Source organism: Hyla sarda, chromosome 4 (assembly GCF_029499605.1).
Source record: "Hyla sarda isolate aHylSar1 chromosome 4, aHylSar1.hap1, whole genome shotgun sequence".
Taxonomy (NCBI): domain Eukaryota; kingdom Metazoa; phylum Chordata; class Amphibia; order Anura; family Hylidae; genus Hyla; species Hyla sarda.
The window spans coordinates 167,977,892-167,992,019 of record NC_079192.1 but is presented as its reverse complement, the minus strand read 5'-3'; the positions used below and the strand labels follow the sequence as shown (position 1 = coordinate 167,992,019).

At 45.6% G+C, this 14,128-nt stretch overlaps 1 protein-coding gene across 4 annotated transcripts in view; it reads left to right on the top strand.

Moving 5' to 3' along the window:
• The first annotated feature begins 368 nt into the window (after nucleotides 1-368).
• EDC3 (enhancer of mRNA decapping 3) overlaps nucleotides 369-14,128 on the top strand; it is a 93,758-nt gene continuing 79,998 nt past the window's right edge. Inside the window, exons 1-2 of one of the 4 annotated variants that reach the window (XM_056572673.1) lie at nucleotides 463-520; nucleotides 2,050-2,109. The gene's annotated coding sequence lies outside the window, so the exon portion shown is untranslated. Of the gene's footprint in view, nucleotides 521-553; nucleotides 727-2,049; nucleotides 2,110-14,128 lie in introns of those variants that run through there. The other 3 variants (XM_056572675.1, XM_056572672.1, XM_056572674.1) reach the window with 3 other exon arrangements.

Below are 14,128 nucleotides of genomic sequence, written 5' to 3'. Positions count from 1 at the left end.
AAAACCATAGGCTCAACATGCTGTGATTTTGAAAAACTGCCAAGGAGCTTAAAAACGCCAAAAGGATTTTAAAAAATGCCAAACTGAAAAACTCAAAGTGCATTGACTTGCAGCTAACATCTAGCCGCAGCTTTTTTTTTTTTTTTTTTTTACAGAAAAAAATCCATGGGTCCGTTAGGTGTTTTTTTGGGGGCAAAACGCCCCCCAAAAAACCAAGTGGAAACTTAGCCTAAGGGAGCCAATTGCTCTGCTCTTATGACAGTAGAGAGCAATGGGAAAAACGCAGATGTGAACAGGGCTTACAAGAAGAAGCTACATCCCACACATACTAGAATGAATCAATCCATCTACATTGCTTCACGTGGACCACAGAGTGCCAGCCAAGACATACAACTAGAGAAAAGCGTATACCGTTTATTTCCATGGTAACCACCCTCAGTTCTCACAAACCGGCAGTGACGTCATTAAAACGGGCGCCCGGAACCGGAAGCTATAGTTGGAGACTTGTGTGGAGTAGAAGGTGGGTTTATATTTATTTGAAATAGTAAATTACTACCACCCCCTGTCCTGAGCGCCGTTACCGGCTCGTTATGATCTCGGTGTTTTTTGGCCGTATGGGCCGGTGCGGTGTTCACATGCGGCGCTATGTCCTATGTATCCAGCTCTGTATTCCCGCTCATTCCCTCAGTGATGAATTCTGTGGTGACCCGTCATGTGCCCGCAGCGGTGAGGACTGTACATGGCTCTTCCTTCCTGCAGTCAATGTGTGGGTGACAGGCGCCGTATTATGGCTGTCCACGCCCCCCTGGGAAGCGCCGTATACAGAGGAGAGTGACAGGAGGAGACGCACAGCCTTATATAGAGCTCTGTGTGCGGCAGAGTGTTCGTACAGTGCATTGTATCAGAGTTTTCACTTCCAGTACTTTTTGTCTGTATTTTCCTGTAAAATAAACCTGTAGTGACAGCCTTCAGTTATCTCTTTAAGGGTACATTCACAGCAGGGCTCAAGTACTGCAGGAACGTGTGGGAACTGAGTTCCTGCACTTTTTCCACAGCAGGAACACATTCCCATTAGCAGGACCTTAGGTGAGTTCCCACACTTTTTTCCCAGGACTTGACCCCTGATTCACAGGTACAGGATTCTGCGCAGATTTGATGCGCAGGATTTGTAACTGCAGATTAGAAGTTGTGCTCCGTCATTTAGTTTACATTAAAATCTGCAGCAGAAAATCCTGTGCATCAAATCTGCGTATCTGTGAATGTACCCTTACGGCATGTTCACACATGGCAGATAATTTACTATTGAAGTAAATTAGGGTAATCTGCAATAGTCGGTAGTATGGTGTCCATTTTAGTACATCGTCAGCCCTAACTCCGTCAGGTGAAACAGCGTCCCGCCTTGAACCAATCGCAATCAGTCGTCAGCCGCAACTCCGTCCTTCATCAAGTGAAACGGCGTCCCGCCTCTTCTCTCACACCAATCGCCGTCATACTTCAGCCACAACTCCATCCTGCCTCATCCGAAACTCCGTCGTCCAAAACGCCGCCATGCCTCAGACGATTCTCCCTCAGACGCAACTTCCTGCCGCATAGTAGAGCCGACCTGCACAGCATGTATAGCGGAGTCCAAACTGTGAAACCTGCATGTGTACTACAGACACTACATGTTCTACAGAGTCTGTATAGCAGAGCCGACATTGAATAGCATATACAGCAGAACCCGTATAGCAGAGAGCTGACTCTGCTCTGCTACATGGCAGGAAATTTTTGTCTGAGGGATGACGGAGGTTTGGATGAGAGACTTTAGGATGACAAAGGACACCTGACAGAGATTGGCCCGAGGGAGGAGGCGGGACGCCGTTTCACCTGACAGGACGAAGTTACGACTGACGACTGATGATGTCCTAAAATGGACACCGTACAGTAGGGTGCCCTCCATGTGTGGACGCGAGTTCACACTTGATGGGGGAGATTCATCAAGACCTGTGCAGAGGAAAAGTTGACCATTTGCCCGTAGCAAACAATCGGATCACTTCTTTTGTTTTTCAGAAATTAAAGAAGCGATCTGTTGCGATCTATGAGCAACTGGACAACTTTTCCTCTGCACAGGTATTGATGAATCTTACCCAGTATGTTTTATTTTGCTCTATATAAAAATGTATCAACTATGCTATTTTATACAGTAAAACAAGTATACATTACAACACATAAAAAAAGTCAATGGGAAACAGATATTGTTGTATGCCTTACTGCAGGATTCCTTTTTTGTATCTCTTAGGCCCCTTTCACACTACCGTTATGTTCCTGCAAAAACTCCCGTTAGAAAGTCCATGAAATGGTCTTCAAAAAAATCCAATTTGTCAATGGGATTTTTTGAAGATTTTCTAACATATAGTTATATCCCGTTTTGACTAACGTCCTTTATTTTTGACAGAACAAATAACGGGGCATTCACTTATTTTGGTTCCGTGAAAAATAACAGTGGAATAACAGACGTTAAAATTTTAATATTGAAGTATGTGGGTGACGTATGTTCACAAATGACTTCCATTCTTGTCCGTTATTTTTATATTCCGTTTTGGCTACTGAGCATGCTCAGTACAGCATCACAACCAGGAAGTCACATGGAGATAAAATAACGGACATAAAATAAAGGACTATAACTGTGCATGATGGATGAAATAACGGGTGATAATGGATGGCACATGTCCGTTATTTTGACAGAATGTTCGTCAAAATTGATCATCAGTTATCATCCATTGTATTCAGTTATTTCATCCATTTTTATTTATTTTTTCATGATCCATTATTGCTGAATAATAGTTGTCAGAATGCAGAAACATATTAACTTCTTGGGGACGGAGCCAATTATAACCCTAAGGACGGGAGCATTTTTTTGCAATTCTGACCACTATCACTTTAAGCATTAATAACTCTGGGATGCTTTTACCTTTCATTCTGATTCTGAGATTGTTTTTTCGTGACATATTCTACTTTATGTTAGTCGTAAATTTTTGTCGATACCTGCATCATTTCTTGGGGAAAAATTCCAAAATTTGATGGAGAAATAGAAAATTTATCATTTTTCCAGCCTTGAAGCTCTCTGGTTGTAAGGAAAACGGACATTCCAAAATAAATGATATATTGATTCACAAATACGATGTCTACTTAATGTTTGCATCATAAAGTTGACATGTTTTTACTTTTGGAAGACACCAGAGGGCTTCAAAGTTCAGCAGCAATTTTCAAATTTTTCACAAAATTTTCTAAATCAGAATTTTTCAGGGACCAGTTCAGTTTTGAAGTGGATTTGAAGGGCCTTCGTATTAGAAATACCCCATAAATTACCCCATTATAAAAATTGCACCCCTCAAAGTATTGAAAATGACATTCAGAAAGTTTAACCCTTTAGGTGTTTCACAGGAATAGCAGCAAAGTGTAGGAGAAAATTCAAAATCTTCATTTTTTTACACTCGCATGTTCTTGTAGACCCAGTTTTTGAATTTCTACAAGGGGTAATAGGAGAAAAAGCCCCTTAAAACTTGTAACCCAATTTCTCTCGAGTAAGGAAATACCTCATATGTGTATGTCAAGTGTTCGGAGGGCACAGAAGGAAAGGAGCAACAATGGGATTTTGGAGAGTGAGTTTTTCTGAAATGGTTTTTGGGGGACATGTCACATTTAGAAAGCCCCCTATGGTGCCAGAACAGCAAAAATAAACCCCTACATGGCATACTATTTTGAAAACTACACCCCTCAAGGGACGTAACAAGGGGTCCTGTGAGCCTTAACACCCCACAGGTGTTTGACGACTTTTCGTTAAAGTCGGATATGTAAATGAAAAAAAAAATTTTTTCACTAAAGTGCAGTTTTTTCCCCCCAAATTTACAATTTTTACAAAGGGTAATGGGAGAAAATGCCCCCCAAAATTTGTAACCCCATCTCTTCTGAGTATGGAAATACCCATTGTTAGGGCATAAAATGCTCTGCGGGCAAACTACAATGCTCAGAAGAGAAGGAGTCACATTTGGCTTTAGGAAAACAAATTTTGCTGTAATGGTTTTTGGGAGGCATGTGGCATTTAGGAAGCCCCTATGGTGCCAGAACAGCACAAAATACCCACATGGCATACTATTCGAAACTATACGCCTCAAGGAATGTAACAAGGGGTACAGTGAGCCTTAACACCCCACAGGTGATTGACGAACTTTCGTTAAAATGGGACGTGAAAATGAAAATTTTTATTTTTAACACTGAAATGCTGGTGTTACCCAAAACTTTTCATTTTCACAAGGAGTAATAGGAGAAAATGTCCCACAAAATTTGTAACCCCATTTCTCTCGAGTAAGGAAATGCCTCATGTGTATGTAAAGTGATCTGCGGGTGCACTAGAGGGCTCAGAAGGGAAGGAGCAACATTGGGCTTTTGGAGAGCGAATTTTGCTGAAATGGTTTTTGGGGGCATGTCGCATTTAGGAAGCCATATATGCAGAAAAAAAGAATCACAGCGCAGCACTCACCCTTCCAGTGGTTTATTTCAGATCCGTGAACATTCCATATGGTGATTCTTTCATATGGGGATCCTTCCCATGATGCCAGAACAGTAATAAAAAAATAAAACACATGGCATACTATTTTGGAAACTACACCCCTCGCAGAACTTAATAATGGGTGCAGTGAGCATTTGTACCCCACTGACATTTAACAGATCTTTGGAACAGTGGGCTGTGCAAATGAAAAATTATGTTTTTCATTTTTACGGACGACTGTTCAAAAAATCTGTCAGATACCTGTGGGGCGTAAATGCTCACTGTACCCCTTGTTGCATTCCGTGAGGGGTGTAGTTTCCAAACTGGGGTCCCATGTGGAGGGGGTCCACTGTTCTGGCACCATGGCGGCTTTGTAAACACATACAGCCTTCAATTCCAGCCTAATTCTCCCTCAGAAAGCCCAATGATGCTCCTTCTCTTCTGGGCATTGTAGTTTGCCCGCAGAGCACTTTACTTCCACATATGGGGTATTTATATACTCAGAAGGAATGGGGTTACAAATTTTGGGGGGCTTTTTTTTCCTATTACCCCTTATGAAAATGAAAAATTTGGGGTAACGCCAGCATTTCAGGGAAAAAAAACAAATTTTTAATTTTCATGTCCAACTTTAACGAAAAGTTGTCAAAGACCTGAAGGGTGTTAAGGCTCACTATACCCCTTGTTACGTTCCGTAAGGGGTGTAGTTTCCAAAATGGAGTCACATGTGGGTGTTTTTTTTTTTTTTTGCGTTCATGTCAGAACCGCTGTAACGATCAGCCACCCCTGTGCAAATCACCAATTTAGGGCTCAAATGTACATGGCGCTCTCTCACTTCTAAGCCATGTAGTTCGTCCGCAGAGCATTTTACGTACACATATGGGGTATTTCCATGCTCAGAAGAAATTGTGTTACAAATTGTGCCCCCAACATTACCTTTTCTTAAGGGGTAAAAGGAGAAAAATCGCCCCAAAATTTTGTAATGCAATTTCTCCCGAGTACGGAAATACCCCATATGTGGCCCTAAACTGTTGCCTTGAAATACGACAGGGCTCTGAAGTGAGAGAGCACCATGCGCATTTGAGGCCTAAATAAGGAATTTGCAATAGGGGCGGACCCGGTTACCTACAGTAAAACCCTACAGCAGTGTTTCCCAAACAGGGTGCCTCCAGCTGTTGCAATACTCCCAGCCTGCCAGGACAGTCTATGGCTGTCCGGCAATACTGGGAGTTGTGGTTTTGCAACAGCTGGAGGCTCCCTTTAGGAAACACTGCTGTATGTGACTTTTTTCATTTTTATTTGGGGGAGGGGGGGGGGGGACATGTAAGGGGGTGTATATGCAGTGTTTTCATTTTTATTATTGTGTAGTGTAGTGTTTTTAGGGTACATTCACACAGGCGGGGATTCGCAGTAAGTTTTCCGCTGGGAGTTTGAGCTGCGGCGGAAAATTTGCCGCAGCTCAAACTTGTAGAAGGAAACCCACTGTAGACCCGCCTGTGTGAATGCACCCTGTACATTCACATGGGGGGGCAACCCAAACCTTCAGCTGTTACAAAACTACAACTCCCAGAATGCAGTGACAGACCGTACATGCTGGGAGTTGTAGTTTTACAACAGCTCTAGGCACACTGGTGGGGAACCACTGAGTTAGAAAACAGACTCTAGCAGTGATTCCAACCAATGTGCCTCCAGCTGTTGCAAAGCTACAACTCCCAGCATGTATGGCCTGTCAGTGCATTCTGAGATTTGTAGTTTTGCAACAGCTGGAGGCCCACTGGTTGGAATCACTGAGTTAGGAAACAGACTCTAGCACAGTGTTTCCCAACCAGTGTGCCTACAGCTGTTGCAAAACTACAGTTCCCAGCATGGCCAGACAGTCAAGGATGCTGGGCGTGTAGTTCTGCAATACCTGGCCCTTCAGATGTTGCAGAACTACAACTCCCAGCATGCCTGGACAGTCTGGGCATGCTAGGAGTTGTAGTTATGCAACAACTGGGGAAGAACAGTTTGGAGACCGCTAAGTAGTCGTCTCCAAACTGTAGCCCTCCAGATGTTGCAAAACTACAACTCCAAGCATGCCCAGACTGTGCAGGCATGCTGGGAGTTGTAGTTCTGCAACATATGAAGGGCCAGATATTGCAGAACTACATGCCCAGCATCCCTGACTGTCTGGACATGCTGGGATTTGTAGTTTTGCAACATCTGGAGGGCTACAGTTTAGAGACCACCTTATAGTGGTCTCCAAACTGTGCCTCTTCAGATGTTGCAAAACTACAACTCCCAGCATGTCCAGACAGTCAGGGATGCTGGGCATGTAGTTCTGCAATATCTGGCCCTTCATATGTTGCAGAACTACAACTCCCAGCATGCATGGACAGTCTGGGCATGCTTAAAGTTGTAGTTTTGCAACATCTGGAGGACCACAGTTTAGAGACCACTACACAGTGGTCTCCAAACTGTGACCCTCCAGATGTTGCAAAACTACAACTCCCAGCATGCACAGACAGCCTTTGGCTGTGTGGGCATGCTGTGAGTTGTAGTTTTGCAGCTTTTAGAAGGCCACAGTGAAGATCACTTACCGCGATCTTCACTGCAGCCTTCTCAGCCGTACTTTCCGGCCGCCGCTCCTCCTGCTGCCGCCGCTGCTCGTTGATGCCGCCTCCACCGGTCCGGGTAAGTCGGGCCATGTCCCCCCCCCCCCTTCGCCGCCCGTGTTCCCCCGCTCTGTACCGACTTCGGATCGGTGGCCAGAGCGGGGGAAATGAACTCTATCCAAACTTTTATTTATCAGATTTCAATAAAAACAAAAACAGCACAATAATGAAAATAAGAACAAGGAACAGCCGGAGTAGGGGAGGCGAGGGGGGTGGGGGGGGGCGGAGGAAAGCAAACTAAAATAATAAGGATATGGGGAAAGACAATAGGACATAAGGACATAAGGTACACCAAAATACACAACAGTATATTGCGCAACAAAGAGTGAGGGATGATAACAGGTATGCACCACAGGTTAAAAAAAAAAAAAGGGGACATTTGGTGAGGCATAGGTAAAAATCGTAAAGAAGATCCATGCAGTTGAATCACACCGCCCTAAGGCACTACTGTACCCTCAGGGTGGGAAATGAACTCTAACCCCCCACCACCCCCCCCCCCCCTTCTCCCAATGGTGGTCAGCCTGACGACCAATGGCAGGGGATAGGAGGGGGTGGCAACACTGCCACCTCCCTCCTATGCTTTAGGATGGTCGGAGCTGTCTCTGACAGCTCCGATGATTCCTATTTTCCGGGCGATCGGGTCACCAGTGACCCAAATGGCCCGGATCGAGGGCAAATCGCTGGTCTGAATTGACAAGCGATTTGTCGCGATCGCCGACATGGGGGGGTCTCAGGACCCCCCTAGGCATTGCCACGGGATGCCTGTTGATAGATATCAGCAGTCATCCCGGTCCGATCACCGAGCGGCAGTGATCAGAAATGCAGAGGGTGTATGGATACGCCCTCCGGCCTTAAGTGACAGGACGCAAGGGCGTATGCATACGCCCTCCGTCCCCAAGGAGTTAAAGGGGTACTCCGGTGAAAAAATTTTTTTTTTTTTTTTTTTTTTTTTAAATCAACTGGTGCCACAAAGTTAAACAGATTTGTAAATTACTTCTATTAAAAAATCTTAATCCTTCCTGTACTTATTAGCTGCTGAATACTACAGCGGAAATTCTTTTCTTTTTGAAACACTGAGCTGTCTGCTGACATCATGAGCACAGTGATCTCTGCTGACATCTCTGTCCATTTTAGGAACTGTCCAGAACAGCATGTGTTTGCTATGGGGATTTCCTTTTACTCTGGACACTTCCTTAAATGGACAGAGATGTCAGCAGAGAGCACTGTGCTCATGATGTCAGCAGACAGCTTTGTGTTTCAAACGGAAAAGAATTTCCACTGTAGTATTCAGCAGCTAATAAGTACAGGAAGGATTAAGATTTTTTAATAGAAGTCATTTACAAATCTGTATCTTTCTGGCACCAGTTGATTTAACCCCTTAAGGACATAGGGCGTATCCATACGCTCCCGTTTCCATGTCCTTAAGGACCGAGGGCGTATGGATACGCCCTGAGCATTTCCGGCCCCCACCGCTAGCCGGAGGGGAGCCGGAGCCGGATGCCTGCTGAAATCGTTCAGCAGGCATCCCGGCATATCGCCCAGGGGGGTCATTATGTCCCCCCATGTCGGCGATTGCCGCGGATCGCTGGACAATTCAGTCCAGCGATCTGCGGCAGATTCCGGGTTTATCGGGTCTCCAGTGACCCGATGACCCGGAATTACTGGCTGATCGGGGCCGTCAGAGACGGCCCCGAACAGCCATTGCCAGCAGGGGTGAGGTGGCACTGGTGCCACCTCACGATCGCCCTGATTCGTCGGCCGGATTACCGGCCGACCAATCAGGGCGCCTGCTGCGGGTGTCACTCCCGCAACCCGCTCCGCCCCTCTTCCGTAGGACGTGAGCGGGTGCGGGAAGACGACACCCGGTGCTGGGGACCCCGATCCCCGGCGTCCCTGTTGGGATCGGGGCCCCAGGAGCGACGGCGGCGGCGGAGACGACGAGGGACTGACCTGTGCTGCTGGATCGTTGGAGGTGAGTGACAGCCTCCTGCTGTTGCTTAGCAACAGCTCCCAGCATGCAACAAGGGCATGCTGGGAGCTGTAGTTATGCAACAGCAGGAGGCAGACCACCACAACTCCCAGCATGCCCTTATGGGCATGCTGGGACTTGTAGTTTTGCAACAGCTGAAGGCACATTCTTTCTATGTAAAAGTGTACCTTCAGCTGTTGTGTAACTACAACTCCCAGCTTGCACAATCAGCTAAAGTGCATGCTGGGAGTTGTAGTGGTGCATCTGGTGGTTGCATAACTACAACTCCCAGCATGCCCGTTGGCTGTCGGTGACTGCTGAGAGTTGTAGTTTTGCAACAGCTGAAGGCACACTGAGTTAAGTAGTAAACCAGTGTGTCTCCAGCTGTTGCATAACTACAATCCCCAGCATCCCCAGCCAATGTAGTATGCCTCCGGCTGTTGCATAACTACAAGACCCAGCATGCCCTTCCGCTGTCCGTACATGCTGGGGGTTGTAGCTTTTGCAACAGCTGAAGGCACACTGGTTGCAAAACACTGAGTTTGTTACCAAACTCGGTGTTTCACAACCTGTGTGTCTCCAGCTGTTGCAAAACTACAACTCCCAGCATGCACTGATAGACTGTACATGCTTGGAGTTGTAGTTTTGCAACAGCTGGATGTTTCTCCCCCCCCCCCCCCCCCCCCAATGTGAACGTACAGGGTACACTCACATGGGCGGAGGATTACAGTAAGTATCCGGCTGCAAGTTTGAGCTGCGTCAAATTTTCTGCCGCAGCTCAAACTGCCAGCGAGAAACTACTGTGAACCCCCCGCCCGTGTGACTGTACCCTAAAAACACTACACTACACTAACACACAATAAAATAAAAAGTAAAAAACACTACATATACATATACCCCTACACAGCCCCCCTCCCCTCCCCAATAAAAATGAAAAACGTCTGGTACGCCACTGTTTCCAGAACGGAGCCTCCAGCTGTTGCAAAACAACTACTCCCAGTATTGCCAGATAGCCACTGACTTTCCAGGCATTCTGGGAGTTTTACAACAGCTGGAGGCACCCTGTTTGGGAATCACTGGCGTAGAATACCCCTATGTCCACCCCTATGCAATCCCTAATTTAGGCCTCAAATGCGCATGGCGCTCTCACTTTGGAGCCCTGTCGTATTTCAAGGCAACAGTTTAGGGCCACATATGGGGTATCACCGTACTCGGGAGAAATTGGGCTTCAAATTTTGTGGGCTATTTTTTGCTATTACCCTTTTTAAAAATGTAAAATTTTTGGGAAAACAAGCATTTTAGGTAAAAAAAAAAATTTTTTTTTTACATATACAAAAGTCATAAAACACCTGTGGGGTATAAAGGTTCACTTAACCCCTTGTTACGTTCCCCGAGGGGTCTAGTTTCCAAAATGGTATGCCATGTGTTTTTTTTTTTGCTGTCCTGGCACCATAGGGGCTTCCTAAATGCGGCATGCCCCCAGAGCAAAATTTGCTTTCAAAAAGCCAAACGTGACTCCTTCTCTTCTGAGACCTGTAGTGCGCCAGCAGAGCACTTTTCACCCCCATATGGGGTGTTTTCTGAATCGGGAGAAATTGGGCTTCAAATTTTGGGGGGTGTTTTCTGCTATTACCCTTTTTAAAAATGTAAAAATTTTGGGAAACCAAGCATTTTAGGTAAAAAAAAATAAAAAATGTTCACATATGCAAAAGTCGTGAAACACCTGTAGGGTATTAAGGTTCACATTACCCCTTGTTACGTTCCCCGAGGGGTCTAGTTTCCAAAATGGTATGCCATGTGTTTTTTTTTTGCTGTTCTGGCACCATAGGGGCTTCCTAAATGCGACATGCCCCCAGAGCAAAATTTGCTTTCAAAAAGCCAAATGTGACTCCTTCTCTTCTGAGACCTGTAGTGCGCCAGCAGAGCAATTTTTCACCCCCATATGGGGTGTTTTCTGAATCGGGAGAAATTGGGTTTCAAATTTTGGGGGGTATTTTCTGCTATTACACTTTTTAAAAATGTAAAATTTTTGGGAAACCAAGCATTTTAGGTAAAAAAATAATAATTTTTTTTACATATGCTATAGTCGTGAAACACCTGTGGGGTATTAAGGTTCACTTTACCCCTTGTTACGTTCCCTGAGGGGTCTAGTTTCCAAAATGGTATGCCATTTGTGTTTTTTTGCTGTTCTGGCACCATAGGGGCTTCCTAAAGGTGATATGCCCCCCAAAAACCATTTGACGCTCCTTCCCTTCTGAGCCCTCTACTGCGCCCGCTGAACAATTAACATAGACATATGAGGTATGTGCTTACTCGAGAGAAATTGGGTTTCAAATACAAGTAAAAATTTTCTCCTTTTTACCCCTTTCAAAAATTGGGTCTACAAGAAAATGCGAGTGTAAAAAATGAAGATTTTGAATTTTCTCCTTCACTTTGCTGCTATTCCTGTGAAACACCTAAAGGGTTAATACACTTACTGAATGTCATTTTGAATACTTTGGGGGGTGTAGTTTTTATAATGGGGTCTTTTATGGGGCATTTCTAATATGAAGGCCCTTCAAATCCACTTCAAACGTGAACTGGTCCATGAAAAATAGCGAGTTTGAAAATTTTGTGAAAAATTTCAAAATTGCTGCTGAACTTTGAAGCCCTCTGGTGTCTTCCAAAAGTAAAAACGCATAAATTTTATGATGCAAACATAAAGTAGACATATTGTATATGTGAACCCAAAAAAAATATATTTTGAATATCCATTTTCCTTACAAGCAGAGAGCTTCAAAGTTAGAAAAATGCAAAATTTTAATTTTTTTCATCAAATTTGGTGATTTTTCACCAAGAAAGGATGCAAGTTACCATAAAATTTTACCACTAAGTTAAAGTAGAATATGTCACGAAAAAACAATCTCGGAATCAGAATGATAACTAAAAGCATTCCAGAGTTATTAATGTTTAAAGTGACAGTGGTCAGAATTGCAATAAACGCTCCGGTCCTTAAGGTGAAAAAGGGCTCGGTCCTTAAGGGGTTAAAAAAAATATATATATATAAATTTCACCGGAGTACCCCTTTAACCTGTTCAGGACCCAGGGCGTAATTTAACGCCCCGGCGCCCTGGAACTTAAGGACCCAGGGCGTAAACTTATGCCCTGGCGTTTTCCGGTCCCTGCCGCGCGCCGGGCAGAGATTGGAAGCGGAGGCCTGCTGAAATGCTTCAGCAGGCATCCAGGGCAAACGCCGAGGGGGGCCATGTAGGCCCCCCATGTCAGCGATCGCCGCAAATCGCAAGGGAAATCGCCCTTGCGATCTGCGGCGATACCGGGCTGATCGGGTCTCTGGGACCCAACCGCCCGGTAATTTTGCATGATCCCGGCTGTCACAGACAGCCAGGACCATGCTAATGTATAGGAGCGAGGTGGCAAGCCTGCCACCTCCTCCTATACCCTGCGATCTGTTACTTCCTCCCGCCCTGCCCGGCCCCTGAAAGTCCGGGGAGGAAGACCGGAGGACGCGGCTGGGGACCGGCCCCGGTACTTACCTTGTCCCTGAAGACCCGATGAAGATGGCGGCGACAGGTGAGTTCCGCTTCAGCCGCGGTTGGGCCCTTTACAGCAATGCACGTCGCCGTAAAGCGACATGCATTGCTGTAATGGGACCCTGTATACTACAACTCCCAGCTTGCGCAGACAGCTCTTGGTGTCTGGGCATGCTGGGAGTTGCAGTTTTGCAACATCTGGAGGTCCACAGTTTGGAGACCACTGTGCCCTTCCAGATGTTGCAAAACTACGCATCCTCAGCATGCCCTTACTGTCCAGGCATGCTGGGAGTTGTAGTTCTGTAACATCTGGCCCTTCAAATGTTGCAGAACTACAACTCCCAGCATGCCTGGACAGTTTTGGCATACTGGGAGTTGTAGTTTTGCAACATCTGGAAGGGCACAGATTGGGAACCACTGTATTAATGGTCTGCAAACTGTTGTCCTCCAAAACTACAACTCCAAGCATGCTGGGAGTTGTAGTTCGGCAACATCTGGCTCTAAAGATGTTGCCGAACTACTACTTCCAGCATGCCTGAGAATGTTTGGGAGTAGTGGTTTTGCAACAACTGGATGCACACTGGTTGGGAAACATTGTCTGTTTCCTAACTCAGTGTTTCCCAACCCGTGTGCCTCCAGCTGTTGCAAAACTATAACTACCAGCATGCACTGATAGACTGTACATGCTGGAAGTTGTAGTTTTGCAACAGCTTGAGGTCCCCCCCTGTGAATGTACAGGGTACATTCAGATGGGCAGGGGGCTTACAGTGAGTATCGGGCTGCAAGTTTGCGATGCAGCAAATTTTGCGCGGCAGCTCAAACTCGCAGCGGGAAACTCGCTGTAATCCCCCGCCCGTGTGACTGTACCCTAAAAACACTACACTACACTAACACAAAATAAAATAAAAAGTTAAAAACACTACATATACACAGCCCCCCTCCCCAATAAAAATGAAAAACGTCTGGTACGCCACTGTTTCCAAAATGGAGCCTCCAGCTGTTGCAAAACAACAACTCCCAGTATTGTCGGACAGCCGTTGACTGTCCAAGCATGCTGGGAATTTTGCAACAGCTGGAGGCACCCTGTTTGGGAATCACTGGCGTAGAATACCCCTATGTCCACCCCTATGCAAATCCCTAATTCAGGCCTCAAATGCACATGGCGCTCTCTCACTTCGGAGCCCTGTCGTATTTCAAGGCAACAGTTTAGGGCCACATATGGGGTATCGCCGTACTCGGGAGAAATTGCCTAACAAATTTTGGGGGGATTTTTCTCCTTTCACCCCTTATGAAAAGGTGAAGTTGGGGTCTACACCAGCATGTTAGTGTAAAAAAATAAATTTTTTACACTAACATGCTGGTGTTGCCCTGTACTTTTCATTTTGACAAGAGGTTAAAGGGAAAAAAGCCCCCCAAAATGTGTAATGCAATTTCTCCCGACTACGGAGAT